Below are 14606 nucleotides of genomic sequence, written 5' to 3' on the forward strand. Positions count from 1 at the left end.
GTTCCGAGGGATGTTTAATGTTCAAAGATAGAGTTTGTGTACCCAAGCGTAATGAGATTATTCAGAAAATTCTTCGAGAGGCACATAATGGTTGTTTGTCCGTCCACCTGGGTAGTGTGAAAATGTACAACGACCTTAAGAAGATGTATTGATGGTCGGGTATGAAAAGAGACATTTCAGAGTTTGTGTCTAGGTTCCTAGTGTGTCAGCAAGTGAAGGCTTAACACTAAGTTCCTTCGGGTGGGATCGAATCACTATGGACTTTGTGATGGTTTTGCCAATAACCCCGAAAAATAAAGATGCAGTATGGGTTATTGTGAATAGGCTAACAAAGTCGGCACACTTCATACCAGTGCGTACCGATTACTCTCTTGAGAGATTAGCTGACTTGTATGTTTTCGAGATTGTGAAAGTACACTGGGTGCCCATATCGATTATTTCAGACAGAGACCCGAGATTTACCTTGAGGTTTTGGATAAAGTTACAAGAGGCTCTGGTAACAAAGTTGAGTTTTAGCACAGCTTTCCATCTGCAAACTGACAGTCAGTCAGAGAGAGTAATTCAAATATTAGAGGACATGTTATGGTGTTGCGTCCTTGAGTTCCAAGGTAGTTAGGAAAAGTATCTACCGTTGGTTGAATTCGCCTATAATAATAGTTATCAGAAAAGTCTGAAAGTGGCGCCTTATGAGGCACTATATGGGCGAAAGTGTCGAAACCCTTATATTGGACTGAGCTTAGAGAGTGTCAGATTCACGGGGTCAATTTAGTTAAAGAGACTGAAGAGAAAGTTAAAGTGATTCGTGACTACTTGAATGCTACTTAGATAGACAAAAATCATATGCGGATTTGAAACGAAAGGAAATTGAGTTTCAAGTCGGTGATAAGGTATTTTTAAAAATGTCTCCGTAGAGGAAAATCCTCAGATTTGGTAGAAAAGGCAAGTTGAGTCCTTGTTTCATAGGACCTTATGTGGTTACCAAGAGAGTAGGGCCAGTTGCCTACTTATTGGATTTACCATCGGAATTGGAAAAGATTCACGAGGTGTTTCATGTGTCCATGCTACGTTGGTATAGATCAGGCCCTTCGCATGTGATTGAGCTGACAGAGGTTGAGATTCTTCCGGACATGATTTATGGTGAAGAGCCAATCAAGATTTTGGATCGGGTAGTCAAACAGTTGAGAAATAAGAGCATAGCACTTGTGAAAGTTTTTTGGCATAGACATGGAGTCGAGGAAGCCACATGGGAACCCGAGGAGACTATGAGAGATCAGTACCTGAACTTATTCACTGGTAAGATTTTCGAGGACGAAAATCCCTAAGGAGGGAGAAATGTAATAGCCCGACTTAGGGCCTAGTCTAAATCGTGGTCTTAGGACCACAAATCTGAAGTTGGATAAATTATTTTATTATTATTTTGGAGTCATAGCATGTTTATATTAGTAAATGAAAAATTTGGTGAGTTAATTTTGACGGTTGTGAGCCCGATTGTGAAAAATGACTAAATCGCATAAAGTGTAAAAGTCCTAAATTGATAGCTAAAGGTATTAAATAGCTTGAGAACCTAAACTGGGGGTCTTTAAAGGGCAATTAGGCCCTTAGAAACTAGCTTGGCCGGCTATGGGAGACAAAATTGGAGAGATGGTCAAAATTAGGTGAAGCTTATGTCACCAATTTTGACTAGTTGTAATTGTAATAACACAAAAAGGAAAAGCTATCATTTTTCTTCCTTCTTAGCTGAAAATATCAGCCATTTTATGGGGCTATAAAGCTTAAAATTTTTAGCAACTTGAAGCACTCACAAGTAAGTGATTTTCATGTCCTTTGTTGATGATTTTTGTACTTTTGAGACCCTTGAAGCATGAGCTTTCAAATGAGGGTGTTATCTTGCAAAATGATCAAGAGTTTAGGGTTTTGACATGAAGGGATTTTTGTTGGTTGCTGAGTTTTTATGGAAGAAAATGTGTCTTAGTTGTCTTATAAACAACTTTTGTGAAAGGTGTTAGCATGAAAACACCTAAAGGGACTATTTTGCACAAGTTACAAAATAAGTGATAAGTGTGTGAAATAGAGAGAATTTGGAGTTTCTATAAGAGAAAAAAGGGTTTAGTTAAGCTTGAGATGGGAAGAAATTTGATAAAAATTGATTTTTGAGCATAGGGGTAAAATGGTCATTTTCCTAAGTCTAGGGGCAAAATGGTCATTTTATCGAAGGTGTGAATTTTTGATTGCCTAATTGTGATTAGTGACTAAATGAGTGTATTTTTCTAATATAGATCAAGAATTTCCAACTCCGAACCAAGACCGGGGGAAAGCCAAGCAAATCGACTAAACTGACTAGTCGTGTACGTTTTGTAATACGAGGTAAGTTGTATATAAATAGTACAACTACATTGTTAATGTATGTTGAATTATAGTTGAAATTAACATAGCATGAATTGCTTGATTTTGGAATTGAGAAAGTATGAGCAGAGTTCCCGTTTGAACCTTGGAATCCATGCCATGACATATGGGTTATTGTGGGTTAGTGTAAGACATGTCTGGGACATGCATCAGCCACATTATGAGAGCCAGTGTGAGACCATGTTTGGGACAGGGCATCGGTAGTGAGATGAGTGCTAGTGTAAGACATGTCTGACACATGCATCAGCCTCGGGACGTAAGCCAGTGTAAGACATGTCTGGGACATGCATCAGTTACGAAATATGTCAGTGTAAGACCGTGTCTGGGACATGGTGTCAGCATGAATATGTGAGAGCTAGTGTAAGACCATGTCTGGGACATGGCATCAGCCTTGGTGATAATAGCCAGTGTAAGACCATGTCTGGGACATGGCATCGGTAAATTCTCATGTTTGAGGCTTATGGAATATCCGATAGTGTTTCAAATGGTTCAACAGTGAGAGTAGTGATTTTAGCTTAATGAAGCAAAGTATAACCGTGTTGTGAGTGGTACAGGTACCTTATTGGTATGTATGAGATATAAACTCTATATACATGATTTGTGGGTTGAATGGACGAAAATGAGTAAGTTATACTTATGCCTACCTTGGTATCATGAGCATGGTGATTATTGTTGTATATTACTTATATGCAACTTACTAAGCTTTAATGCGTACTCCCTTTCCTTTTCATTTCCTTTCAGTGCCACCTAATTAGCTCAATGATCATCGGAAGTCAGAGAGATCGATCACACTATCAGCCGAAGAACCAGTATAGTTAGATTTATATTTTTGAATATGGCATGTATAGGGCTTAGACTTTATCATTTTGTGTCTTTAAGAATTGGCCAATCGCAATGACTCGGGTTTGGAACCCTTCATTTTATTTTAAGCCCTGAATGATGGCTAATACTCATTTTGATTTATAAAAGATGTATTGTCATGGTATTGGTTGGTATTTGCATAGGACTAGGTATATAAGGGTGGAAATGAGGCTTGGTAAATAGCCTTATATTGTCCATACGGGTAGACAACGGGCGTGTGTCTAGGCCGTGTGTGACGCACGGTTTGCCCCATGGGCGTGTAGTTTAGCCATGTGTCCCCTGCACATAAAAATTTCAAGTCAGTATGCATGGTATTAAACACACGGGCAGAGACACGGCTGTGTGTCTCAGCCGTGTGGAGGACGCGGCCTAGTACACGGGCGTGTGCGGTGGCCGTGTGACATTTTAAAGATGTTGACGTCAGAAACAGAATGTCCAAGTTTTTTTATACGTGCTAGAACATAGATGTGTCATGGCCGTGAGAGGGACACGGGCCATTGACATGGGCGTGTGTCCGGCCATGTGAAAACCCTTGTAGGTGTGAATTAGAATTTAATTCTTGATGGGTATTGGACAAGGGCGTGTCCCTAGGTGCCTAGGCCGTGTGAGCCACACGGGCCATCAGCACGACGATGTTATAATGGTCACATGGGCGTGTTACCCTTCCACATGGGCGTGTGACCTATTCAATGATGAAATTTTCATAGTTGGTTTAGGGACCCGGAAAGGTTCCGATTAGTTTTCAATGATCGATTTGGGACTTGTAGGCCCATAATAAAAAGTCTAAAGTAGATATAGTAAAATTTTTAAAATTTGACTGAATCTTAGTGACTTGGGATTGATCGTAAGCATGAGAACAAGTGAGGTAATGCCTTGTACTCTACCCGGCGTGGGTTACGGGTATGGGGTGTTACAAAGACGACATTTAATACGTTGGCATCGATATGTGATTCCGATATATGTGTGCGAGTAAGACCCTGTCTAGGAGAGTGGCATCGATATGTGACTACGTGTAAGAGCACATCTGGGACGTTGGCATTTTATGATATGTGTGATAATCCGAGTATCCTACCCAATTCCGAATGGTTCAATAGGAAAAAATAAGTTATATACGAATGTATAAATTAGTCTAAGTGACCAGGTATGTGATAGTTGTTTTTACCTATTTAAAATAAGGTAAGTTAATTATTTGATATGTGATACAAAACATATGTATGGTGTAAGTTTGAATTTGTGAGTAATTGTGAAATATATTCGGTCACAAGTTAAGTGTAATTATGTGATATTAAGGTTTGATACATGAGTATATGTAAAAAAATGTTTAAAGATTCAGCTTTATACATTGATAAAATGATTTAAAAGTGTATGATACTTTGGTAAAGCAATATGTATATTCGGCCAACATTATTTTTATCTATAAAATTACATGATTTATATATGAAACTTAAAGCTTGAGATTAAATGTGGTTATGTTATTATAAATTTATTTAGTTAAATTAAGTTGTTTATTTGCTTGTAACTTACTAAGCTATAAAAGCTTACTCTATGTGTATGTTTGTTTTTGTTTTATAGATTTTGGATTCAAGTTACGAGCTTGGGAATCGTTAGGAAAGTCCATCACATTATCGACTATCTTCGGTATTTTTATAAGTGAACTTTCAAATCTATGGCATGTATAGGCTAGATTTTACTTTTGAAATGTTTGATTTTGGTTAATATAACCATGAGCCATGCGAAAATGGCTTAATAATTTGTTATGCTCGGATTTAATGCTTCGTTTTGATGATGGTTATGTTTGGTTGTGATTTTGGTGTTTCAGCCTTATATATTTTCAAGTGAATTATGGTTGATTATAATGTTAATGGTTGTGTAAATATTTGGTATTGGTTTGAGCTTATATTGAAATTGTATCCAAGGTATATGATGTTTGTCAAGTTTGTTTATGTGTCTCGGCTAGATGATATATAATGGTTGTTAAATGAGCTAAGGTATATCATATATTAGTTAGGTAATAATCAAGATAAATGCATGGGGTATATTCAAAGTTCCCTTATGGTTTATAATAATGATATGTATAATTCATGATTTGTTTGTTATGGTAAGTCTGACATATTGGAATTTAGTCTTATAGTTGGAAATTGAGTTGATGGAAAAAGATATGTGCTAATATATTCGGATATGCTTTGTTAGTTGAACCTATATATATATTTATGCGCTTATATTAAGGTTGGTATATGTGAATGTTAATTCATTTTCTTGATAAGATATATGTTTATGAAGTGATAGGGTAAAATGAAGAAAAAGAAACCTTGAACATAGCGTGGTTATATTTGGTTAATACAACGAAATAAATGATAATATGAATAGTGGATTTTGTATTGGTAATGTAACACCCTGAATTTGGGCCTAGAAGTTTTGGGCCTTGAGCATGGGAGCGGTTGAAGGGAGCGGTTGAAGGCAGCTTATAATATTCTGTTGTGCATGCAAATTTCGTTAATGAAGGCTTGTTTTAGTGGTTAAGTGTGTTGAGAAGTGTTGGAGAAGTCTTGGGTTTAAACCTGGACTCTAGCAAAAAATTTGGTTTAAGGTGAATCAAACCCTGGGTGTAGTAGGTAGGCCTTAAGAATATTGTTGGAGAAATTGTGACACAAAAAACCTTATGGTTTAGTGGCAAGTGGCGTGTGGAGCATTTGAGGGGAGGCATGGGTTCGAATCCCATGGTAAGCAAAGAGCATTTATTTTGCTAACAGGGGCGGCAAGAGTTGGTGTTGAATTTAAACTTTGATGTTGGAGGGATCCCACTTCGGGAAGCTAACATAAGAGTGGATGGGAAGCTGGCTTTAAATAGAGAGAACCATGAGGAGAGTAAAGGTACCTTTCTTGGCTGATCCCTTTCGCTTTATGGCGTGTTCGTTTGGGTTGGGCGTCGGCTAAGAGTGCTCGGAGCGTGGATTAACTCCAGTCTCCAATCAGGTGTGTATTTATCACTACTCTTGTTGTTGGATGGCTACTTCGAGCCGCGATGGGCCGAAAGGGGCCATGTGGGCCCAATGGGCCTACGGGCCCAATTGGATAAGTTGTTTGATTGTGTAGTAAATATTGGACTAGGCTAGGTGAATCGCATATCTGTGGCTAGGTTTGGGCTAAAAGGGCCACACGAGCGTGTGGGCCCATTTGGGCCGAGAATAGGCTTTAGGCCCATTCGTATTGTTATCCATGTTTAGAATACTTTAGTTTACCAATTACTGAAATGCGCTCGACTTGTAAACTTACCAAAGTACTCCCGATTTACAGAATTACTGTTTTACCCTCGATTTACAGAATTATCGTTTTACCCTCAATTTTTAAAATTACCGTTTTACCCTCGATTTACAGAATTACCGTTTTACCCTCAGTTTATAGAATTACCATTTTACCCTCGATTTACATAATTACCATTTTACCCTAAGTTTACAGAATTACTATTTTACCCTCGATTTACAGAATTACTATTTTACCCTCAATTTGTAAAATTACTGTTTTACCCTCGGTTTACAGAATTACCGTTTTACCCTCAGGTTACAGAATTACCATTTTACCCTCGATTTACAGAATTACCATTTTACCCTCAGTTTACAGAATTACTATTTTACCCTCGATTTACAAAATTATCGTTTTACCCTCAATTTGTAAAATTACTGTTTTACCCTCGATTTACAGAATTACCGTTTTACCTTCAGTTTACAGAATTACCATTTTACCCTCGATTTACAGAATTATCATTTTACCCTCAGTTTATAGAATTACTGTTTTACCCTCGATTTACAGAATTACTGTTTTACCCTCGATTTGTAAAATTATCGTTTTACCCTCGATTTATAGAATTATTGGTTTACCCTCAGTTTACAAAATTATCGTTTTACCCTCGATTTACAAAATTACTGTTTTACCCCCAATTGTGAAATTACTAAAATACCCCTGTAGGGTAGAATTACCAAAATACCCCTATAGGGTAGAATTACTAAAATACCCTTATAGGGTAGAATTACCGAAATACCCCCGTAGGGTAGAATTATCAAAATACCCTTGTAGGGTAGAAATACCGAAATACCCCTGTAGGGTAGAATTACCGAGATACCTTTGTGGGGTAAAATTACCATTTTGCCCCTAGGGTGTTAAATGACCTTTTTGCCCTTGTGGGCAAGTGACTGACTTGGACTGTGTGGTTGACGGATTTGATTGTGAATATATGTTGGTGATATGAATGACTTGACTGTGATTGTTTGATTCAAATATGGGCATGACATTCTGCATACATGACATGTTGCATGGGTTGGGATTTTGTACGGAGGAAGCGTTCTGGTGGCTATGCCACAAATATCTGTTCTGGTGGCTCTGTCACAATATCTGTATTTGGTGACTCTGTCACAATATCTGTTGACCGATCGATGGCTAAGTGCCGATCACGCTACCGAAGGCTGTGTACCGTTGTTGTGGGCTTCGTGCCGATTATAGACCTGTTATTAATGGCTCTGTGCCAACCTAAATATGGCTTTGTGCCATCTTGACTATGGCTTCGTGCCAAACATATTTATCTCTAGCTATGTGCCTAACATATCTGTTGACGACTCTGTGTCGATCATATTTACCGAAGGCTGTGCGCCAGTTATATTATCGTCACTGATGGCTATGTGCCGAAGTTATTACAGTTATCTATGGCTTTGTGCCACGTATTCTGTTAGGTGGGTTTGCCACATTATCTGATTCTGGTGGCTCTGCCACAATATCTGTATCTGGTGACTCTGTCACGATATCTGTTTTGGCAGCCATGCTGCAAATTCTGTGGTGTGTAGCGGATGGGTGGGTCGAGTTGTCTCCCCACATGGTGTAAGGTTGGTACGGGGGTGTATACGGCTGGATTGGGTTGGGATTGCATTCACATTCTGATTCTGATTCTGTCACCTAATTCTGATTCTGATTCTGTTACTAATATTGATTCTGATTCTGTTACTGATTCTGATTCTGATTCTCATTTTGGTTCCAATTCTGATAATGTTTCTTATTCTGTAATGGGCTAAGGTCCATCTGGTGCTGTCTGTTGTAATGGGCTAAGACCCGATTGGTACTGAAATTGTAAGTAAGGCTGGGGCCAGACTTTTAATTCTTTTAGATGACTGACTGTTCCTTTTTATAGTAGGGGATTTCACACTGAGTTTTCGTAAACTCACCCCGTTTATTAACCTTTCAGGTAATTTCCAGTCTTAGATGGATCGGGGTTGCTAGGGGCTCGGAGGAAGCCACACACACTGTTTATGTTACAGTTTTGATTATTACCTTTAAATTATTTTATGTGGGTTGTAGCAAAGCCGTTGTAATTTTCTGGATTTCAAATTTGGAATTTTTTTTATTGTTCTTATAATTGCTAGTATTAGAACACGATTTTCCAAAGCAACTACTGTTATTCAAAACATCACGTAACCGCAATTGTTTTTAAAGTAAGTTTCTGCAACTACCAAGATTTTTACAAAGTTGTTAAGAATGTTATTCAGTTGAGGTTTTCTAACAAGGTTTAAAAAGGGTATAAGTTTTTAATTATTAAGAAGGGTTTTTATGGAAACATGGTTTTCGAAAAACACTTCAATGTGACACGCCAAGTTCGAGCCAAACTTCCAGGCCGGGTTTGGGGTGTTACAGGTAAAACAAGCAAGTAATATGATTTTATATAATGCATTTATGATTGGTTTGGACAAAATGAAAAGATCATGTTTATTTGGTTTTGTGAGTAACTTATTGGTTAGATTATATTGATATATATATACGAATATGCTTAGACATTTATATGTGAAATGTTTAGTAATGTACTTATGAAATGGATGTGATGATGTATGATTTTACTAACTAAAGTAGGTGTATATAAATTGTAAATTGATAGATTATTTCTAATAATAATCATTCGAATGCTTTAGATATTAAGATTGCATATATGATTTGAGTATGAAATGAAATATATTGGGTTATAAGTTAAGCATTTAATTTCTATGATTATTTTTTTTTGTATTGAGTTAACAGTCATTCGAATAATTAGATAAATGGTATAATTGAAACATGTTAGTTTGGTTTAAAATTTCTATTAGATGATATACTTTGTAATGAAAGTCTATTCTGAATTGTCTTATGATCGGTAATACCTTGTAACCCCATTTCGGCGATGGATACGGGTTAAGGGTGTTACATTTGATTGGTATCAGAGCTACGATTTAGTCGATTCTAGGACTAACGTAGCGCGTGTGAGTCTAACTATACATGCCATATTATATACTACGATAGTGTGATGACTTTTGATATTTGAAAATGTGTTTTCGTATAGTAAATGGATCCAAACAGAGCTGTAGCTGATGATGTCGAGAGTATAACGCCTGCTTCTGCGCAAGAGACAACGCCGGTTGATTCTCGACTAACTTTGAGTAACCAAGAGGGAGAGGCTAAACAAGCCTTTTACCAAATGATGATCGACTAGTTTACTCAATATATCTAAACTAATCCGGCTGCACAACAACCTCCACCCTCGACTAATCCATCTTCGATACCTGCTATACCTCAAGTGAGTGATTCGTTGAGATTGCTTAAGGCTCCTGTTGATAAATTCAAACACCACAGGGCTGAAGAGTTTAGAGCCACTAATGATGATTGTAATATCCCGAATTTAGTCAGAATAGTGGTTTCGAGACCACAAATTCGATGTTAAAATAATTATTTCATGATCATTATGAGGTTTAGGATATAAATATGAGCATGTGTTAAAGTTTCATGAAGAAATTCTATGGTAAGGTGTCCAATTGGAAATTAGGGACCAAATTGAAAAAATTGCAAAACTTGGGTTCTAGAAGCAATTTGTATGAAATTGCTTTGGAGTTTTAATTAGGGGTCCTTAAAGAGTAATTTGCCAAATTTCTATGTTTTTGGACAAAAATGGGCATGCATGGAAAATTTTGGAAGTTTAATAAGGAAAGGCATTTTGGTCATTTGGTTAATTAAAGAATAAAAAGGGAAAAATCAAGCTAAAATCAGCTCATTTTCTTCTCCATGCTACCGAAATTCTAAGGGTCTCCATAGCTAGGGTTTTCAACATTTTCAAGCTCAATAGTAAGTGCTCCCTAGCCCCTATAACACCCCAAACTCGGCCCAGACGTTATGGCCGAATATGGCGTGTTACATTGAAGTGTTTTAGCGAAAACCGTGTTTTCATTGAAAATCCTTCTTAAAATAAAAGAACATCTTAAAAAATAAACACCTTTCTATCACTTGTTTGAAACATAAGATTTGATAAAAACATGTCACTTAAAAATTTAGTTGTAGAAACGTAGGAAAACATACTATAATTTAAGAAATCCATGTTCAACTTCTCGTAATTATAATGAAAATAATAATAACAATTCAAGTAATAATAACATAATGAAAACCTTATTACAATCTGATCTGAACACACTTAAAAAGAAATAAAAACTTAAATGCTTAAAAAAACCAAGTCTGAATTATCTCGCTAGCCGGCCACCCAGAGTCCCTCCAAACATCGAACCTTCTACTGAGCATCACCTAAAAATAAAATAAAAGAGGGGGTGAGTTTTTGCAAACTCAATATGTACAACCCTCGAAGAAAAACAAGCATTCAAAGAGAAATCATCAAACATACAATGCAATCCCATCCAAATCATCCATCCGCTACACACTAGCTCCGTCCCCCGTCACAGAATGTGGGGATATAAATATCGACCCACCCAGCCCATACACCAATGGTAGCCTAGTTGCGAAACTACCTTCATTTGCATATTGGGTTTTAAAAGCCGTCGGTGGATCTACGATTATCAGCCAACCATGCGATCCTCATATACTTCCTCCGTTCTTCCATTCCCACCCCATATGCAACCTAAGCAGAACATCATATGTACGCATGTCACATCCATAAAACTTACATTCAACACCTAGGGGTATTTTGGTCATTTTTACCCTTAGGGGCATTTTGGTAATTTTCCCTTAATTATGGTTTTCACTTACCTTGACCCGTTAACAAGTCCTGCGAGCTAAGATGAACGAATACTATGCACCAGGTAGGATTCCAGAGAAGAGGAGGTGGGTCATTAAGGCCGCTTAAGTACCAAACTCTCCCTAGATCCAGTTCTAGACATGCATATACCCGTTGCCACACCTTAACCCTTTGACTCGTCCACGGTCGCAGTATATTAATTCAGTCTTATGTAGTTATCATATACTAGGCCCAAAACCCCTTACAACACCCAAACAAATTCACATACCTATATCTGGCCCATTAAGCCCAATCATATTCATATGGCCCATTAGGCCCAAATCACCTGTATATGGCCCATTAGGCCCAAATCACATTTATATGGCCTGTTAGGCCCAGTCACGTTCATATTCACACATGCAAATTCCTATCACATAGCATCAATATTCAGTTTTTGCCTATTATGGGCCCAACAACCCATTGGGCCCATTTAGCCCATTTCGGCCCATATGGCCAAATCACAACCCAAGTCCACGGAATCACCTGTGGGCCTCAGGCAACCTATTGGTGTCCCCCTTACGAGTGTTCGCGCACTCGCAAGACTACTGTAGCCAAACTTTCAGTTTTTCGGTATTTTGGCTTTTGCCGATACATAATGTGTGTGCAGTGTATGTACACACCTAGTAAGCAAGTGTGATGCGATCTCCTTAGTCCAAATCTACAATCGATATCACTCAAAGATTAATCTTGCATACTGATCAAATACTTTACCAAAAGCTAGAATCTCACCTTAACCTTACCTTGCGCGATAAGTATAACAACCCCTTCACTAACCACGATCAACTCCTAGATCTGCACCAATCGTAACTATTAAAACCAGAATAATAGGTGACTCGGATCCAACACAAGTCCCCTTACCTTACTATGGTTATTTGGCCAACCTTAGCCAATGGATGAGGAATACTTACCAAAAACGCAACACCTAAGGAGCAATTCAACTATGAGCTAAGATCCGAGATCCGATACTAATTCCCTACCACAGTTGATTAGAAAGAGTGAGGGACATTATTCGATACTTAGAAAAGAAACCCGATTGGAAGAGCAACACTTACACTAGATTATGTCAAAGAGTATTCGGCCCTTGAGGAAATCAGCTTCTTGGCTTTGAAACTTAGTATGGTGAATAAAATTTATTTGGTATAAATTAAAGAAGAAGAGTAGAAGAAGAAATCGACAAAAAGAATTGTATTGAGAAGAATAGAAATCGGTAGGAAGAAAAGAAGAAAACAAAAGGGTTTTCAGCTTTTGGAGAAAGGGGTTTCTGGCAACAAGGTGTAGAAGAATTTTGGCAGTAGACTGGCAACCCTGTATTCGGCCCCTATTTATAGCCCTTATAGCTGAATTTTCCATGCCCAATTCCCAATTCGGCTCCATCACTTCTCCCTTCTCATCTCCTCGTTTTTCTCCCTGATAACCCCTTGATATTTTGCTTAATTTTCCCTTCTGAACACTCCCCTTGGAGTACATCTTCACGCCACTTCCATCCTTCTAGAAGGCCAAATTAAACTTTTAAAAATACTAAGCTAGGATTTGAACCTTGGATCTCCTTGCTAGCTTAGCCACTCCTCCACAAGGCTTTTTGATGCTATTTTTCCCCTATTTTTATTTAAAAGCCCACCTACTTTCCAACCCTGATTCTTTTAATAATTAAACTATAATTTCATTTATTCATAGGTTCGAACTCAAGCCTTAATTAAGACCTACTATAATTATCACATGGCTAGGAACATAAAACACAATTTTTATCAAAACCGAAAACAAAAAAAGTTCAAGATTTTAGGATTTTTGGGTTTTGAGATTTTTGGGGCATTACAGCCCCGTTTTTAACGTTCTTTGTATTTTTAGGATCCTTGTAACATGCTCTCTCTATTTCTATCCATATTTCAAGCTAGGGTTCATGTTCAAAAATTTACCCATGCATGAGATGTTTGTGTTTTGATGATTTATGGAGGGATATGAGAGTTTAAAGGATGGTAAACAACTTTTACTAAGTGGTTTTTCATAGAAATGGCTTAAAGGACTAAATTGTAAAAGTTGTGGAAATGGGTAGCAAAATATAGAATGAAGGGAAAACATGGGCTGCTATGAGTGTGTATAACATTCGGCTAGGCTTGAATAGCCAAGGAATTATAGGCATTTCATTATACGAGCCTTAGGACTAAATTGTAAATATTGTGAAAGGTTAGGGGCAAAATGGTCATTTTTCTTGGGGTGAGTTTTAGGCCTAAAACGAATAATGTGATGTATTAATAATCTAATTTTATTGATATAGACCCCGAGAAACAAATTTCAGGGGTCGACTGTGGAAAACTAAAGGTTTCGGAATAATCGAGACACAAAACTAAAGCAATTACCAGGTAAGTTCGTATAACCCGAAGTAAACTCTTAATATACTTAAACATGTATGTTCTTGAATGTATGAAAATTTAGATATTCATTGCATGATAATTCACAAAATGAGATTGTGTAAACGAAAGATGATAAATGTCCTGGTTGAAATAGAAAAGGAGATCCGATGGATAAATTATGGCTTGCATGACATGAGATCCTGCATGTGCTGTAGAAAAGGATTTAGCCAAGACGGGTAATCTCCTGATCTCAAAATAAAAAAGGATCTAGCCCAGACGGGTGTTTCTTGAGTGATTAAGCCTCCTAAAGAATATGGTGCAATAAGGATTTAGCCCGGATGGGTAATCCGATTGAGGATTAAATTTAGCTTGGACTGGCAATTCAGACCTGAGCTTATGAGAGCAATTGTCATTAAATCCTAGACTGGTAATCCCGACATTGCTCTATAAGTTACTACTACAAGGGATTTAGCCTGGACTGGTAATCCCACCATAAGGTATAAGGTTCACGGGAGTGCGTACTTGAGATGATCACTTGTATGACTTGACAGTAATTGGGCTATCCATCGAGATTTCTGAGAAATTCAACGGGATTAACATGAGAAATAGAAAGGGAAATATTAAATTGATGAACTCATCTAAGACTAATGACATGATGTATTGTTATGAAACTAACTTGATGATTGAGTGCATGTGATAGGGAAACTATTTCATACTTGTTGGAATTATTGCTTAATATGGTTGTATGCTAATTAATCGGTAAGTTTGCTTTCTAGTTATCCGAACTTACTAAGCATCTAAATGCTTACCCTCTTCTCTTTTCCCTATCTTATAGAGCTCGAGGACTCGTGAAGATTGGAAGACGGTTAGAGAATTAACACACTATCGACTTGTCCCGCTTTGGTATATAGATACTTTTATTTTGTTTAATGGCA

This window comes from Gossypium hirsutum, chromosome A10 (assembly GCF_007990345.1).
Source record: "Gossypium hirsutum isolate 1008001.06 chromosome A10, Gossypium_hirsutum_v2.1, whole genome shotgun sequence".
NCBI classification, from domain to species: Eukaryota; Viridiplantae; Streptophyta; class Magnoliopsida; order Malvales; family Malvaceae; genus Gossypium; species Gossypium hirsutum.